Source organism: Rhipicephalus sanguineus, chromosome 2 (assembly GCF_013339695.2).
Source record: "Rhipicephalus sanguineus isolate Rsan-2018 chromosome 2, BIME_Rsan_1.4, whole genome shotgun sequence".
NCBI lineage: Eukaryota > Metazoa > Arthropoda > Arachnida > Ixodida > Ixodidae > Rhipicephalus > Rhipicephalus sanguineus.
The window spans coordinates 193713920-193726589 of NC_051177.1; the positions used below are offsets into that span (position 1 = coordinate 193713920).

Consider the following 12670-nt stretch of genomic DNA (forward strand, 5'->3'; position numbering starts at 1 on the left):
TACAGCGGGTGGATACGTGGGCTTGTTAGTAGTGAGTCATTTATTAGGCTCTGTTGGAAGTTTGCATGTCGTCTTACATGTTACGTTTCTTCCCGGTGTAAGTGGGTTTTGCCGCTCTAAAATGAAGCTTAAGAAATAAGGATCAATACGTCGATTGCGAAGAAAAAGAAGATGGCTTCCACTTTCCAGTCGCCTGAGGCAAATGCACAAGGTGGAGTTTACCAAGTGAATGTGAATTCCATATGCCGTGGCTAGAATTCGTAAATTACAGAATTATTCAGTCAAGCAGCACTGTGTCGCGCTTTCTTTTCCTTCCGAATTAGGGAGGGCTTAGGGTACCTCGTGGAGATATTGAATTTTACGAGAGCTCGCTGACATAAGAATTCTATGCAAGATGCTGCACTGCCTTGCAGAATTTGTGACTACTCAACATTTCAGATACGTCAAAATGCACTACTTTCATGGTGATTAAAAAAATGTATTGCCGCAAGATGCTACATTCAGATCAACTCTCTTGATTACCTAAATGAATTCCGTAAACAAAAACATTTCAGCCAGTTATACACTCTGTGTATGTCACTTATCCCGTAATGGGGATGGCAATCGCCGGGCGGATTCCAAGGGCGGACGTATTGGCCCCCCTAAATGCACCACGAAAGCGCGGACAATTTAGAGTTGGTCCTTTTAGTGCGCCAGCGAACGCCGCTTGTGGTCCAACGACCGAGTTAGAGCCGAGAGACGATAACACAACCGAAATATATTCTCCGTTAAGGCAGTACAAACATCACAGACACGTGCACACTCGGCTGGTACCAGTTACAGCTTCACAATAAAACTCAGATGATGTTAACTCAACGGGAACTAAAGAAACTGATCACGCGCTACAAATGCACTCTCATGCGTTATAGCTATTCAATGACAGTTAAAGTCCTGAATATTCAACTGCGTATCCAGTCCACAATTCTTGGACCGTACTTGAATGCTTCTGTTCTAGGAAACGCTCAAGCCAACTCCAGCGCTATCTGTCGTTGCTCCTTCCGTCGTCGTAACTTGTCACGGCTCACACGGCGTCGTCATCCGATTCTTCCAGATCGACGATCGACTGACCGCATCATAAACACGTCGTCTTTGGCTGACGGAGCCACACTCAGCATAACTTTAACATCTCCGGACCTACTGACTCACTGCGTCGTCTGTGCACGCTTTTATCCCTTCTCCCCCAGGTTCTAGAAGCGTCGGGATCGTTCTCCGGCGTGTAGCACAGCCAAGGCTAGGGAAGGATCGAGATTTCTCTTGCCGGTTCTACTCGCAACGCCGAGCGACGCCGCCGTATCATGCTTTCCCTCTAGAAAATTCCAGGCTTTGCCGGGCGTTTTATCTGGTTGTCTGCGTCTGGCTCGAGTGGGTGAGGGGGAGCGCCAGCGTCACTTGATACTTGTTTTTTCGTTGTTCGCGCTTCTTGGGCGAGCGGCTGGTGCCGTGCTATACCGCTCACGTTTGAAAGCGGCGGCGCGCGCGCTTTGTTGACGCGCTCGTTTGTGACAGTGTACATTAGTGTACATTGATGATCTTCAAATCGCCTGTCGTGCCTCGAACCTCCCTACAGACGAGAGACAACTGCTAATCACAGGAAGCAAACTGACAGAATGGGCTGGCCAAAATGCTTTTGCTTTGACACACACACACACACACACACACACACACACACACACACACACACACACAGATTTGGCTGTTCTCTTTTACGCAAGCAAAGAGAATACCCTCACCTAGTTCTGAAACTAAACAATCTTATCATGCACCTTATCAAGAGCAGCGAGCGCGACGCGACATGGACATCAGGGACTCTTAGACGCCGTGCCGACCGTACAAGTAAGGACGCTCTATTACGGACGCGACCGAGAGGCCAGTATTGCCGACTGCCGTTGCAGCTAGGTTCTAAGCTTAGCTTAAATATTATTTTCATGGATTTTATTTCTATGTACTTTTAGTAGTGTGGATAGTTTTGTGTATAGGTATTTTGCAGTGTTAGGTAAAGGGCTTGCTGTGCCACTGCCGTCTCCCGCGTCTCTAGATCTCATTCTGCGATGGCTTAACTGCGCTAAAACAAGGACGACGGAGGGAGAAAAAGACAGCTGTGCAAATGCTGCTCTGGTATGAAGAAGAAGCTGGCGATTCTCCAACACGAACTGAACGAATCGAGCGCGAGAGTTGAAGAGCTTGCCATTGAAGTGAACAAACAGAGGTCCAAAAGAAGCAAGTCTCGATACAAATATAAAGAACCAATGGAGTTGCTTGATATTTCGAATATGTATTTGGTTTGCCTTATTTTCTTCGTAAATAAATTGAGGGCAAATGACAAGATTTATTTGTGTGAAGGCTTGGGTTAGCGCCTGCTTCAATAATATGTCATCATATTTCAATAAAACAGTACAAATGATGAGGCATGGTGAGTGACAGACGCATAGATAAACAACTTCCAAGCAGTGTTGTAGGTATTAAAAGGGAAAATACCTAAAAACATTACTCATTACACTATAAAAAGGGGAACGCGTTACTGCCGTCTACTACTTTCCAAAAAAGAAAAATGACAAGTTACCGCGATTTAACAAAGTAATGCGTGTTGCTCTATGGTCAGAATAGTAATCAGTGTGTCTTCACTGCAGAAGACCCTAATAACAAATTGATTAAGCTCATATTTATAGTTACCATGAAATTATACCCCCAAAAAACTAATTTAGCAAGACTACTTCGTACAAATTTTCCGAACTTGGCAGTATTATAATGGCCAAGTTGCCTATACAGTTACATGTGCTGGTGTCTAACGCAGAGGCACCTGGTTTTATTCTCAATGTCACATAAAACACAAAATGAGAGTTCATCATCAATGCCCCCACAAAGAAAACACTATTGAAACTGAAAGTAGTAAAAAATAACGCATAAACCTTTCGGTATTTGTTTGATGACTACCTTTTAGCAAAACGTGTGGAAACTTGCATTGTTTCAGAACCGCTTAAAGTGTGTCGCATAATCACTAAAAATTACTCTTCACAATGTATTTCTTTGCCATACACTGCGTCCCATCCTTAGCGCTGCTCATGCAGAGGTGACTGTTGCCACCTGTACTGAGAGAATAACTTCGTTCGACTAAACGCTTTCTCACGTTAACCTATGTTTTATAGCATGGTGGGAGAGTAAAATAACGACCAGGCGTCATACGATGTGAATTGTGGGTCGTTTAAAGCTTCCAACCCATTACACATGGCTCAGCCATTATTCTTCATCGTCATCAACCGTCCCATCAACAAACTACACGCAATGCCTTGCATGTGGTAGCTTGTTTCTCCGCAGAATGACGAATGATGTCGTGGTGGGTGCTTCCCAACTTCACAGAAATTATGATTTGTGGGGTAGTGGGTACTTTGCTAGTTTACGTGTATTAGTAGCGACAAGAGAGTTTATAACGGCCTCTAGAAATGCCGCTCTTCTAGCTTTCGCTGTGACTGTGCTGCGCTTTCCGCGCAGGCCTGGCGTTTTTTTTTAGACATTAGCAAAATGGCTAAGAACCCGCGCAAGGCAAAGAGCCAGCTCGCAGACGCGGTGTCTAACGCGGCTTCGCCAGCACCGGTTACCGTGCCTGCTGCTCAGGTTTGTGGATTCATTCTCCTTTATCCTGTAATTATAACATACTGTATTAACTTCTGGGATGGTATTTTATAGTTGTGCTTTTTTGGATGCTAGTACCTTTAGTGTCTTTTGCCTTTCACCAGTAGTCAAATCAAGTGGTCGATGATCGATGATAGGACTAGCATAGAATTAGCCACAATAAATCGCTGCGAAATACCCACCCTGTATGTGATCTCAAATTCAAGAAAAAAATTCTACAGTGGCTTGAGAATGGTAATGTCGGTTCGCAAAGCAAGTGCCAATGTCTTGTCCAAAGTGGCAGCATATCTGATGTGGTCTATGCTTACATTTCCTCTGGTCTTTGATGTGGAACGCTCCTATATGCCTAGTCTAGGTGCCTTCATGTTATTATGATGTAAGCATTTCATCTTTTTTATATGCCTGTCAGATTCGGAAATTTTGTCACGTTCACCAAGTGGCATTTTGCGATCAGTAATATTCACACACTGTCGCATGAAAATGTTAAGTGACACTTCGATGAAGCGAATATCGTAGATTTGATTGCTTCGAGAATACAGCTACTCAGTGGAAAGTTGTCTCTACATGAAACCAGACATCAGTTTTCTGTGGTTTCAGGAGTTAGAAGCAAGTAATATGTTTGCTAACAAAAAGCACAACTTTTTTTGTGCATGTGCAGTGCACCTCTCAGATGTCCAGCGCAATTCTCGTGCAAAGACCGCCTAAAAGAAAAAGTATGTCTTGGTTCACTCAACTCAAGCTAAATAAAGAAAACATGGAGGACGCCTAAAAGGAAGCTGAAGTGGTTTTAGAATTTGGTAAAACTTCGTGGTCAATGACGACAGATATTATTGTCGACGATGTCGTAAATATCGTCAGAAGCTAAAGCTTCTGTCGACAGAAGCTTTAGAACATGCGAAAAAAAACGTTTGTCTTGCTCCACCCACGCGAAAGCGCCGAAAGTGTGGGCGTCGAAACGAACGAATCGGAACAGCGTCATCTTTGGTTCCGTTGGCGAAGCCACGTTGCATTCTGACAGAAGGTTCCCACCACTTACTCATCCTAACTTACTGCGGGGGTGCTGTATATGTACCGGACGCTCAAGTAAGTGCAGGGACGCCGAGAGTTCTGCACCTGGATTACAGTATCTGTCGTAGCGACATATAACTGAGCACAATATGAACAAACGTCTCGTATCTTCAACCGTGGCCTCTGTGACTAGCTTAGTCTGCGCGCCGCTGCTGGAGCGGAGACCACGCTTTAAGAGTTCCGCGGTTGCAGGTGACGTCACTGCATTTGCGCAGCATTTCAAGAAGCCCCGCGGCCACACAGAGCGGCTGTGTGGCCGCGGGGCTTCAACTGCTGTGTGATGTAAGGAATTTCGGTGTGCATGGCATCTGCTGTTGTAAACTCTCCTAGGGCGTATATTGCCAGTGCAGCTGCGCAGTACCCACCATGCATCTGTAAGGCAGTGTGTGCATTTATGTAGCTGCACATTTTGCTATTGCTGTGGCTGATGCTGATGAATAATGAGCTCTTCATAATGGTTGGACGGCCTTCAATAACCTACTCAATAAATAATTCGTACGGTGTGACGCGTGGTGCAACTATATGCTTCTGCCGTGCAATAGTTCTATTGACACAATTCGGCAGCCGACATGACACTTTTCTGTTTTTTTTTTTTTTTTGCAAAGCAGTTTTAAGCATCAGCATGTCTCTGTGGTAGAAAGAACTACCACATGACTGTCACTTAGAATGTCTGGGTGCGATTCCGGCTTGAACCGTGTTTTATTCTTAGCTTCTATCGGAGTTCCTTACATGAAACATTTTGTTTTTGCGTTTTTTTCAGGAATGAATTTACTCTCCATTACCAAAAAAGATGTTGAACAAGTTAAAACTTTTAAAATTGTAATGATGTATCCAGGCTTTATGGGGTCAAGGGTGATCTGTTAATCTTATTTTTCGCCAGCCGCCGACAGATGTACAATCGGCGTCGAATGAAACCCGAACAGCAGCAAGCCTTCGAATGGTATAGTGCGCGCCGTCCTGCCGTCACCACTGACAGGCGCGCACATCAGGTTTGACCGCACTGCGCATATGCGCGCCTGTCCATGCTGATAACTGGACGGCGCGCACTATACCATTGCGAAGGCTTGCCGGTGTTCGGGTTTCATTTGACGCCGATAGTACATTGCTCGCTTGAATATTGTCGATAAAATCTTCGAAACTGGACAGTGTAAATGATAATAAACGAGTAATTTTGCAGAGCTGCGTGTGCATATACATCCTAATTATAGCAGCCGTATTATGCTGCATCATACAGGCAATGCAATGGCCGAATTTCTGCTCTGCATGAGGGGTGGCTAGTTATAGGACGCATACAAGACGGACACTGTGGCCAAATTGCGACAGTGGAGAGACATACAGGACGGTTACATATCGGACACATGCAGGAAGGTCACAGATGGGACATATACAGGACAGACACTTTGAGGAGCCGAAGTCAGCGGCCAATTAACGACCTCTGGGAGACATACAGGTTGTGTCCTCCTGATGCCTCGGGGAACCAAGCGATACACTTCCAGGACATATTCATAAGAGTAGCCCTCGCGTGCGTGCCATGGGACATCGTCTGGAAGCTGTCCCATGGAACGCGCATCCCGTGGCCACTAAAATGCGTGGTTGGCATCACAATTTAGCAAAGGGTGAATTTTGCCGATATGTGCTCTCCTCCCTGTCAACTGTTTCACCTCGTCCTGCAGATGGCTTTTATTGCACTTCCACTAGATTCAAAGAAACGTTCATAGTGCTATTTTTCTACACTTGTACCGCGGATACAATTTATACATATAGGTCCCATATGCCTACAGTTTGCAAGCATGGATGCGTAGATAAGTCGGTCAAGAAAGAAAAATATCCAGTTGAACTCAGCGTGAAAGCTATAGGAAGTGCGGAGCAGTGATTCGCTTATGCTTCAGCGACGATCTAAAGGAGCGTGTGTTAGGGGTGTTCGATACGGACGGCGCACCATTTGTGTATTCCACATTTGAGCGCCTAAGTGCGGAATTCCCTCAGAAGCATGGGAGTATGAGTCATCCTCTGGGCGACGCGTTCGCGCCGGAGCCCAGGTGGTTCATGTTCCACGTTCATCAACCCGGGGGCGAAGACCTCGCCGTGGTGCATATTATGGAAGCTTGCATTCCCATCTCCAGCTGCGTCATTGCGCAATAATGGATAAACGCCGCAAGGAGTACAGTCCCCCCCCCCACCCCCCGGCAGCACGGCCATGGATCTGCCATTCGCCGAAAGTGACCGAAAGTGCCATTCGCCGAAAGTTTGGGACTGCCGGTTGTACCAACATGACATCACTCGCTCCACTTCGTGATTCGCTGGAAGTGACGTGATTTAAGCCGGACAGCCATCGAGAGACAGGTCGTCGTCTTGTCCTCGACCGCGGTCCTCAGCGTACGATTTGTTGCCGATCGAAACGATGTGCCTCTGCGGTCTTCTCACCATATTCTTTTAATTAATGCAAATAAACCGAAGCTTTTCTCGTAGGTCCGCATCACTCTCAGCCGGCTCCCGTATATCAGCGGCGAGATTCAATAGGGACTAGTTGATACGACATTATTGTCACGTGATCGTGACGTCGACGAAGACAGCCGTCACCACGTCCGAGATGAAACTGTTTATTTGGCCGAACTTGTGGCCGGGAAACTGAAACTCAAACTACAGCAATGCACTGATAGCGTCGAACAGAGCGTCGACTGTGGATCAACTGACGAGCGGCCAAGTGCGTCGGCCTTTATACAGGCGCTATCGAACATTCCAGCGATATCGCTGGTGGCGGCGTTATCTCTCGATAAAGCTGGAACATTCGCGTGCGGCGCGAAATCTTAACAAAACGATCTACTACAATCGAGAAGCTTCTCGAACACTGGTTCGCGGACAGCCTCGAGCGTTGATAACCGTCCTTGCTGGTCAAACCCAAAAAACATAAAATAAAAGAAGAACTGGGCGTGGCATTGCCCCCCTCTGAAAAAGCATCGCGATGCTTGTGAAAGATCAAAGAAGAGGAAAAAAAACAAGTGCATACATAAAAAAAATCACAGCATATCCACGGAGTGAATGATGATGAGTGGGCGAAGCTGCGGAGGTTCATCGGTAAACCGTGAATCTTCCGTGAATTCTGCCCAGTACATCATCACCGACGTGAGATCGGGCGCGTTTATACTAAAGGTTCGATGAGAGTTATGACGACTTGCAGCTCACTTTAATTTTACATGTACGCTATGAATTTTCATTGTTTATAAACCCATTGCTTTAGAAAACATCTGGCGTCTTTCGTTAAGCAGCTGGCGTCTTTTCGTTTTGCTTTCAGAAAACATCTGGCGTCTTTCCTTGGTTTATTTCATCAATCAACGGCGTTTTGAACAAAATTTTTATTGTTTAATCACGCACAGGAGAAGATCTCACCAGACACTACCTTGGAGGTTAGCAATGGCTGCTAATGGGAATGAGACACAGAAGAAGTCGGCTTTTAGCTAACACTTACACTTCTACTTCTACTAACGTTACCTACTGGAACATGCCAATGGCTGCTAATGGGGAATGAGAGACAGAAGAATTCGGCTTTTAGTTAACGCGCACGCTGGGAATTTCTTATTGTTCAACAACTCACAGGAGAAATCTCCCACCGGCACCACCTTGGAGGTCGAGATCTGGTACTAGCGTTAAGACTGGTTACGCACTACAACGGGGACGAACGGGTGCCGCTTTAAGGAGCTTCGCCCCTAATAAATTACAATAGCAAAGGTAAAAGTAGAGTCCCCAGGTTCGCTAACGTGCAAAAAACGGCTTAAGGCGCACGACATGAACGACTTCAGGTCATGCACGGCGTCCCTGGGAGTTCGTAATGCCGTCCGGGATGACCTCGTAGTCAAGAGCGCCGAGACGTCGAAGAACCTTGTATGGGCCGAAGTATCGCCGAAGGAGTTAATCGCTAAGCCCACGTCGGCGTATCGGCGTCCAGACCCAGACACGGTCACCGGGCTGGTATTCCACGAAGCGTCGTCGCAGATTGTAGCGACGGCTGTCGGTGTGCTGCTGGGTCTTGATGCGCAGGCGGGCGAGCTGTCGAGCTTCCTCGGCACGTTGTGTGTAAGCGGCGGCGTCGAGGTTTTCTTCGTCGGTGACGTTCGGTAGCATGGCGTCGAGCGTCGTCGCCGGGCTCCTTCCGTAGACCAACTTGTACGGCGTTATCTGCGTCGTTTCTTGGACGGCCGTGTTGTAAGCGAAGGTCACGTACGGAAGGACGGCGTCCCACGTCTTGTGCTCGACGTCGACGTACATGGCCAGCATGTCGGCGATGGTCTTATTTAGACGCTCGGTGAGGCCATTGGTCGGCGGGTGGTAGGCGGTGGTGCGGCGGTGGCTCGTCTCGCTGTACTTTAAGATCGCCTGAGTTAGGTCCGCAGTAATGGTCTGTGATGAGGACCTCTGGGGCGCCATGTCGCAAGACGATGTTATCCACGAAGAACTTGGCTACCTCGTCGGCACTGCCTTTGGGCAAGGCCTTTGTGTCGGCGTAGCGGGTGAGGTAGTCAGTTGCTACGACGATCTACTTGTTGCCGGAAGTCGACGGTGGGAACGGCCCCAGTAGGTCCAGCCCGATTTGCTGGAACGGCGGGTGAGGTGGTTCGATTGGCTGCAGAAGTCCCGCGGGCCTCGTCGGCGGTGTCTTCCGTCGCTGGCAATCTCTGCAAGTCTTAACATAGTGGGCGACGTCGGCAGTAAGGCGTGGCCAGTAGTATTTTTCCTGTATTCTGGCGAGCGTGCGGGAAAAACCGACGTGCCCAGCCGTCGGGTCGTCGTGTAGGGCCTGGAGGACCTCTGGTCGCAATGATGAGGGCACGACAAGAAGCAAGGTGTGTGACCGGGCTAGTTGGTATTCCATATTGACGTGAACAGCGCGTGTAATACACGACGACGAAGAAACGACGAGGACTAGCTAGTCCTCGTCGTTTCTTCGTCCTCGTGTATTACACGCGCTGTTCACGTCAACACGACAAGAAGATAGTCGGTTCGAAGTGCCGAAAAGTTCTTCTTCATGAGAACGCTGTTTCGTAAGAAGAACGACGGCAGTGCTGGCTTGAATACCTTCGCAACAACGGCGGTCTTGCACTCGAGGTACTCCATAAGGCCCCCCAGTTCCGCGTCGGCTCGTTGCCTTTCGGCGAAGTCGTCGGCACTTATAGTTCCGAGGAAGCAGTCGTGGGCGTCCTCTTGCGGCGGCGCGTCGACGGGGGCTCGGGACAGGCAGTCGGCGTCAGAGTGTTTTCGTCCGGTCTTGTACTCGACGGTAATGTCAAATTCTTGAAGCCTCAGACTCCATCGTGCGAGACGACCTGAAGGGTCCTTCAAGTTAGCTTGCCAACATAAGGCGTGATGGTCACTGACAACTTTGAAGGGCCTGCCATAGAGGTAGGGGCGAAACTTTGACGTAGCCCAGATGATGGCAAGGCATTCCTTTTCTGTTGTGGAATAGTTGGCTTCTGCCTTGGATAGTGAGCGGTTAGCATAACTGATAACCTTTTCAAGCCCGTCAGTCTTTTGCACAAGGACGGCACCGAGTCCTACGCTGCTTACGTCGGTGTGTATTTCCGTATCGGCGCAATCGTCGAAATGCGCAAGTATGGGTGGCGTCTGCAGGCGTCGTTTAAGTTCTTGAAATGCTTGCACTTGCGCCGTTTCCCACCTGAATTCCACGTTAGCCTTCATGAGAAGCGTCAGTGGTTCGGCGATCCGTGAAAAGTTTTTGACGAAGCGTCTGTAATAGGCGCATAAGCCGAGAAATCGGCGCACGGTCTTCTTGTCGGTGGGTGGCGCGAAGTCGGCGATGGCAGCTTTTTTCCGCGGGTCTAGGCGCACTCCAGACTTGCTGATCACATGACCCAGAAAGAGGAGCTCGTCGTATGCGAATCGGCACTTTTATGGCTTCAGGGTCAGTCCAGAGGTCTTGATTCCTTGAAGTACTGCCTCAAGCCGCCGGAGATGCTCGTCGAAGGTCGATGAAAACACGACGACGTCGTCCAAATACACAAGGTACGTCTGCCACTTCAATCCGGCCAGTACGGTGTCCATGACGCGCTGGAACGGCGCAGGTGCCGAGCAAAGACCGAAAGGCATGACGTTGAACTCAAAGAGGCCGTCGGGCGTTATAAAAGCGGTCTTTTCTCGGTCTCTTTCGTCTACTTCGATCTGCCAATAGCCAGTCTTGAGGTCCATCGACGAAAAGTACGTCGCGTTGTGAAGTCGATCCAGGGTGTCGTCTATCCGTGCGAGGGGGTACACGTCCGTCTTCGCGATTTTATTCAGGCGCCGATAATCAACGCAGAAGCGCAGTGTCCCGTCCTTCTTCACTAACACCACGGGTGACGCCCACGGACTCCTTGAAGGCTGGATGATGTCGTCGCGAAGCATTTCGTCCACTTGTTTCTTTATGGCCTCACGTTCTCGCGTCGAAACTCTGTAGGAGCTCTGTCGGAGTGGTCGAGAATTTTCTTCTGTTATAATGCGGTGCTTAGCAAGGGGCGTTTGTCGGACCCGAGATGACGACGAGAAACAGTCCTTGTATTACAGGAGCAGGGTTTTGAGCTGGTCTTGCTTGACCTTCAGAAGGCTCGGGTTGACGTCAAAATCCGGTTCGGGACCTCTATTCGTCGAAGCAGGTTCGGCAGCATCGAAGAGGGCGAAAGCATCGCTGGCGGCTACACATTCGTCGATGTAGGCAACCGTCAGACCCATGTTGAGGTGCCTATATTCGTGGCTGAAGTTTGTCAGCAGTACCTTTTCTTTACCGTCATGCAGCTCGGCGATACCTCTTGCGACGCAAATTTCACGGTTCAGGAGTAGTTGCTGATCGCCGTCGATTACGCCTTCAAGGTTCGCAGGTTTTTCGGTGCCGACGGAAATAATGACGCTGGAGCGCGGCGGAACGGTCACCTGCTGTTCTATCACTTTCAGTGCATGGTTCCCTGGCGTCGCGTGGGGTGGGAGCGCTTTGTCTGAGGTTAGTCTTATCGACTCAGACCTCAGGTCGATAACGGCGCCGTAGTCACTTAGGAAGTCCATTCCGAGTATCACATCCCTGGAGCAGTTTTGTAGGATGACAAAGCTCGCAGGATAAGTCCGGTTATTGATGGTGACTCGCCGTGCACACACCAATCGGCGTTATCAGGTGGCCTCCAGCTGTCCGGATTTCGGGTCCACTCCAAGCGGTCTTTACTTTCTTCAGCTTGGTGGCGAATGGCCCACTGACGACGAAATAGTCCGCTCTGGTGTCGACGAGAGCTGTGACGCTGTGGCCATCGATAAGAACATCGAGGTCGCTAGTCCGTCATCTTGCGTTGCGGTTAGGTCGTGGCGTCGGATCACGGCTTCGTCGATTGGTCCCGCTGTTTCGACGTTGCGTCGTCAGGTTTTCTTCGGGCCGCGAAATTTCATCGTGAGGGCTCCGTCCGGTTTGCGTCGTGTTCTGAATGTCTCGTCACGTTGACGTCGTCGGCGGCTGCAGAGGACCTTCGGCATTTCGTAGTACAGCAACGGCACCTCCATAGGTTGCTGCCCTTAGTTTCCCGGATACGGGCTAGGCGACCGGCCCCGGTTTGAGCCAGTGTACTGCCGGCGGTGCGGTGACATGTAGCGGCCGGGTGACGGCGATCGGGAAGGTCGTCGTTCTTGCCACTGTGTTCCGGTGAGGTAGTCGTCTCATGTCGCGAGGCCGTTCGCCTGGCTGCAGGCGCGGCGCGTTGATGGCGAATCCGCGTAACCCCATCTGTCGGTATTAGCAGCGGCGGTACGTGTGGCCGGCCTCCCCGCAGTGGTAGCAGAGCGGGCGGTTGTCAGGGGCTCGCCAAACGTCGGTCTTTCGGGGGGCGCATCCTTGTCCTGTCGGCGGGCGGTATGGCGTCGCTGGTGGTGGCGGCGGTGCCTGGCGGCGGAACTGCTGCGGCGGCGCGGAGTC

The 12670-nt window shown here is 49.5% G+C and overlaps 1 protein-coding gene across 1 annotated transcript in view; it reads right to left on the reverse strand.

The window, feature by feature from the left end:
* Positions 1–12670, reverse strand: part of LOC119381422 (uncharacterized) — a 45918-nt gene that overhangs the window by 14492 nt on the left and 18756 nt on the right. The gene's annotated exons all lie outside the window — the stretch shown is intronic.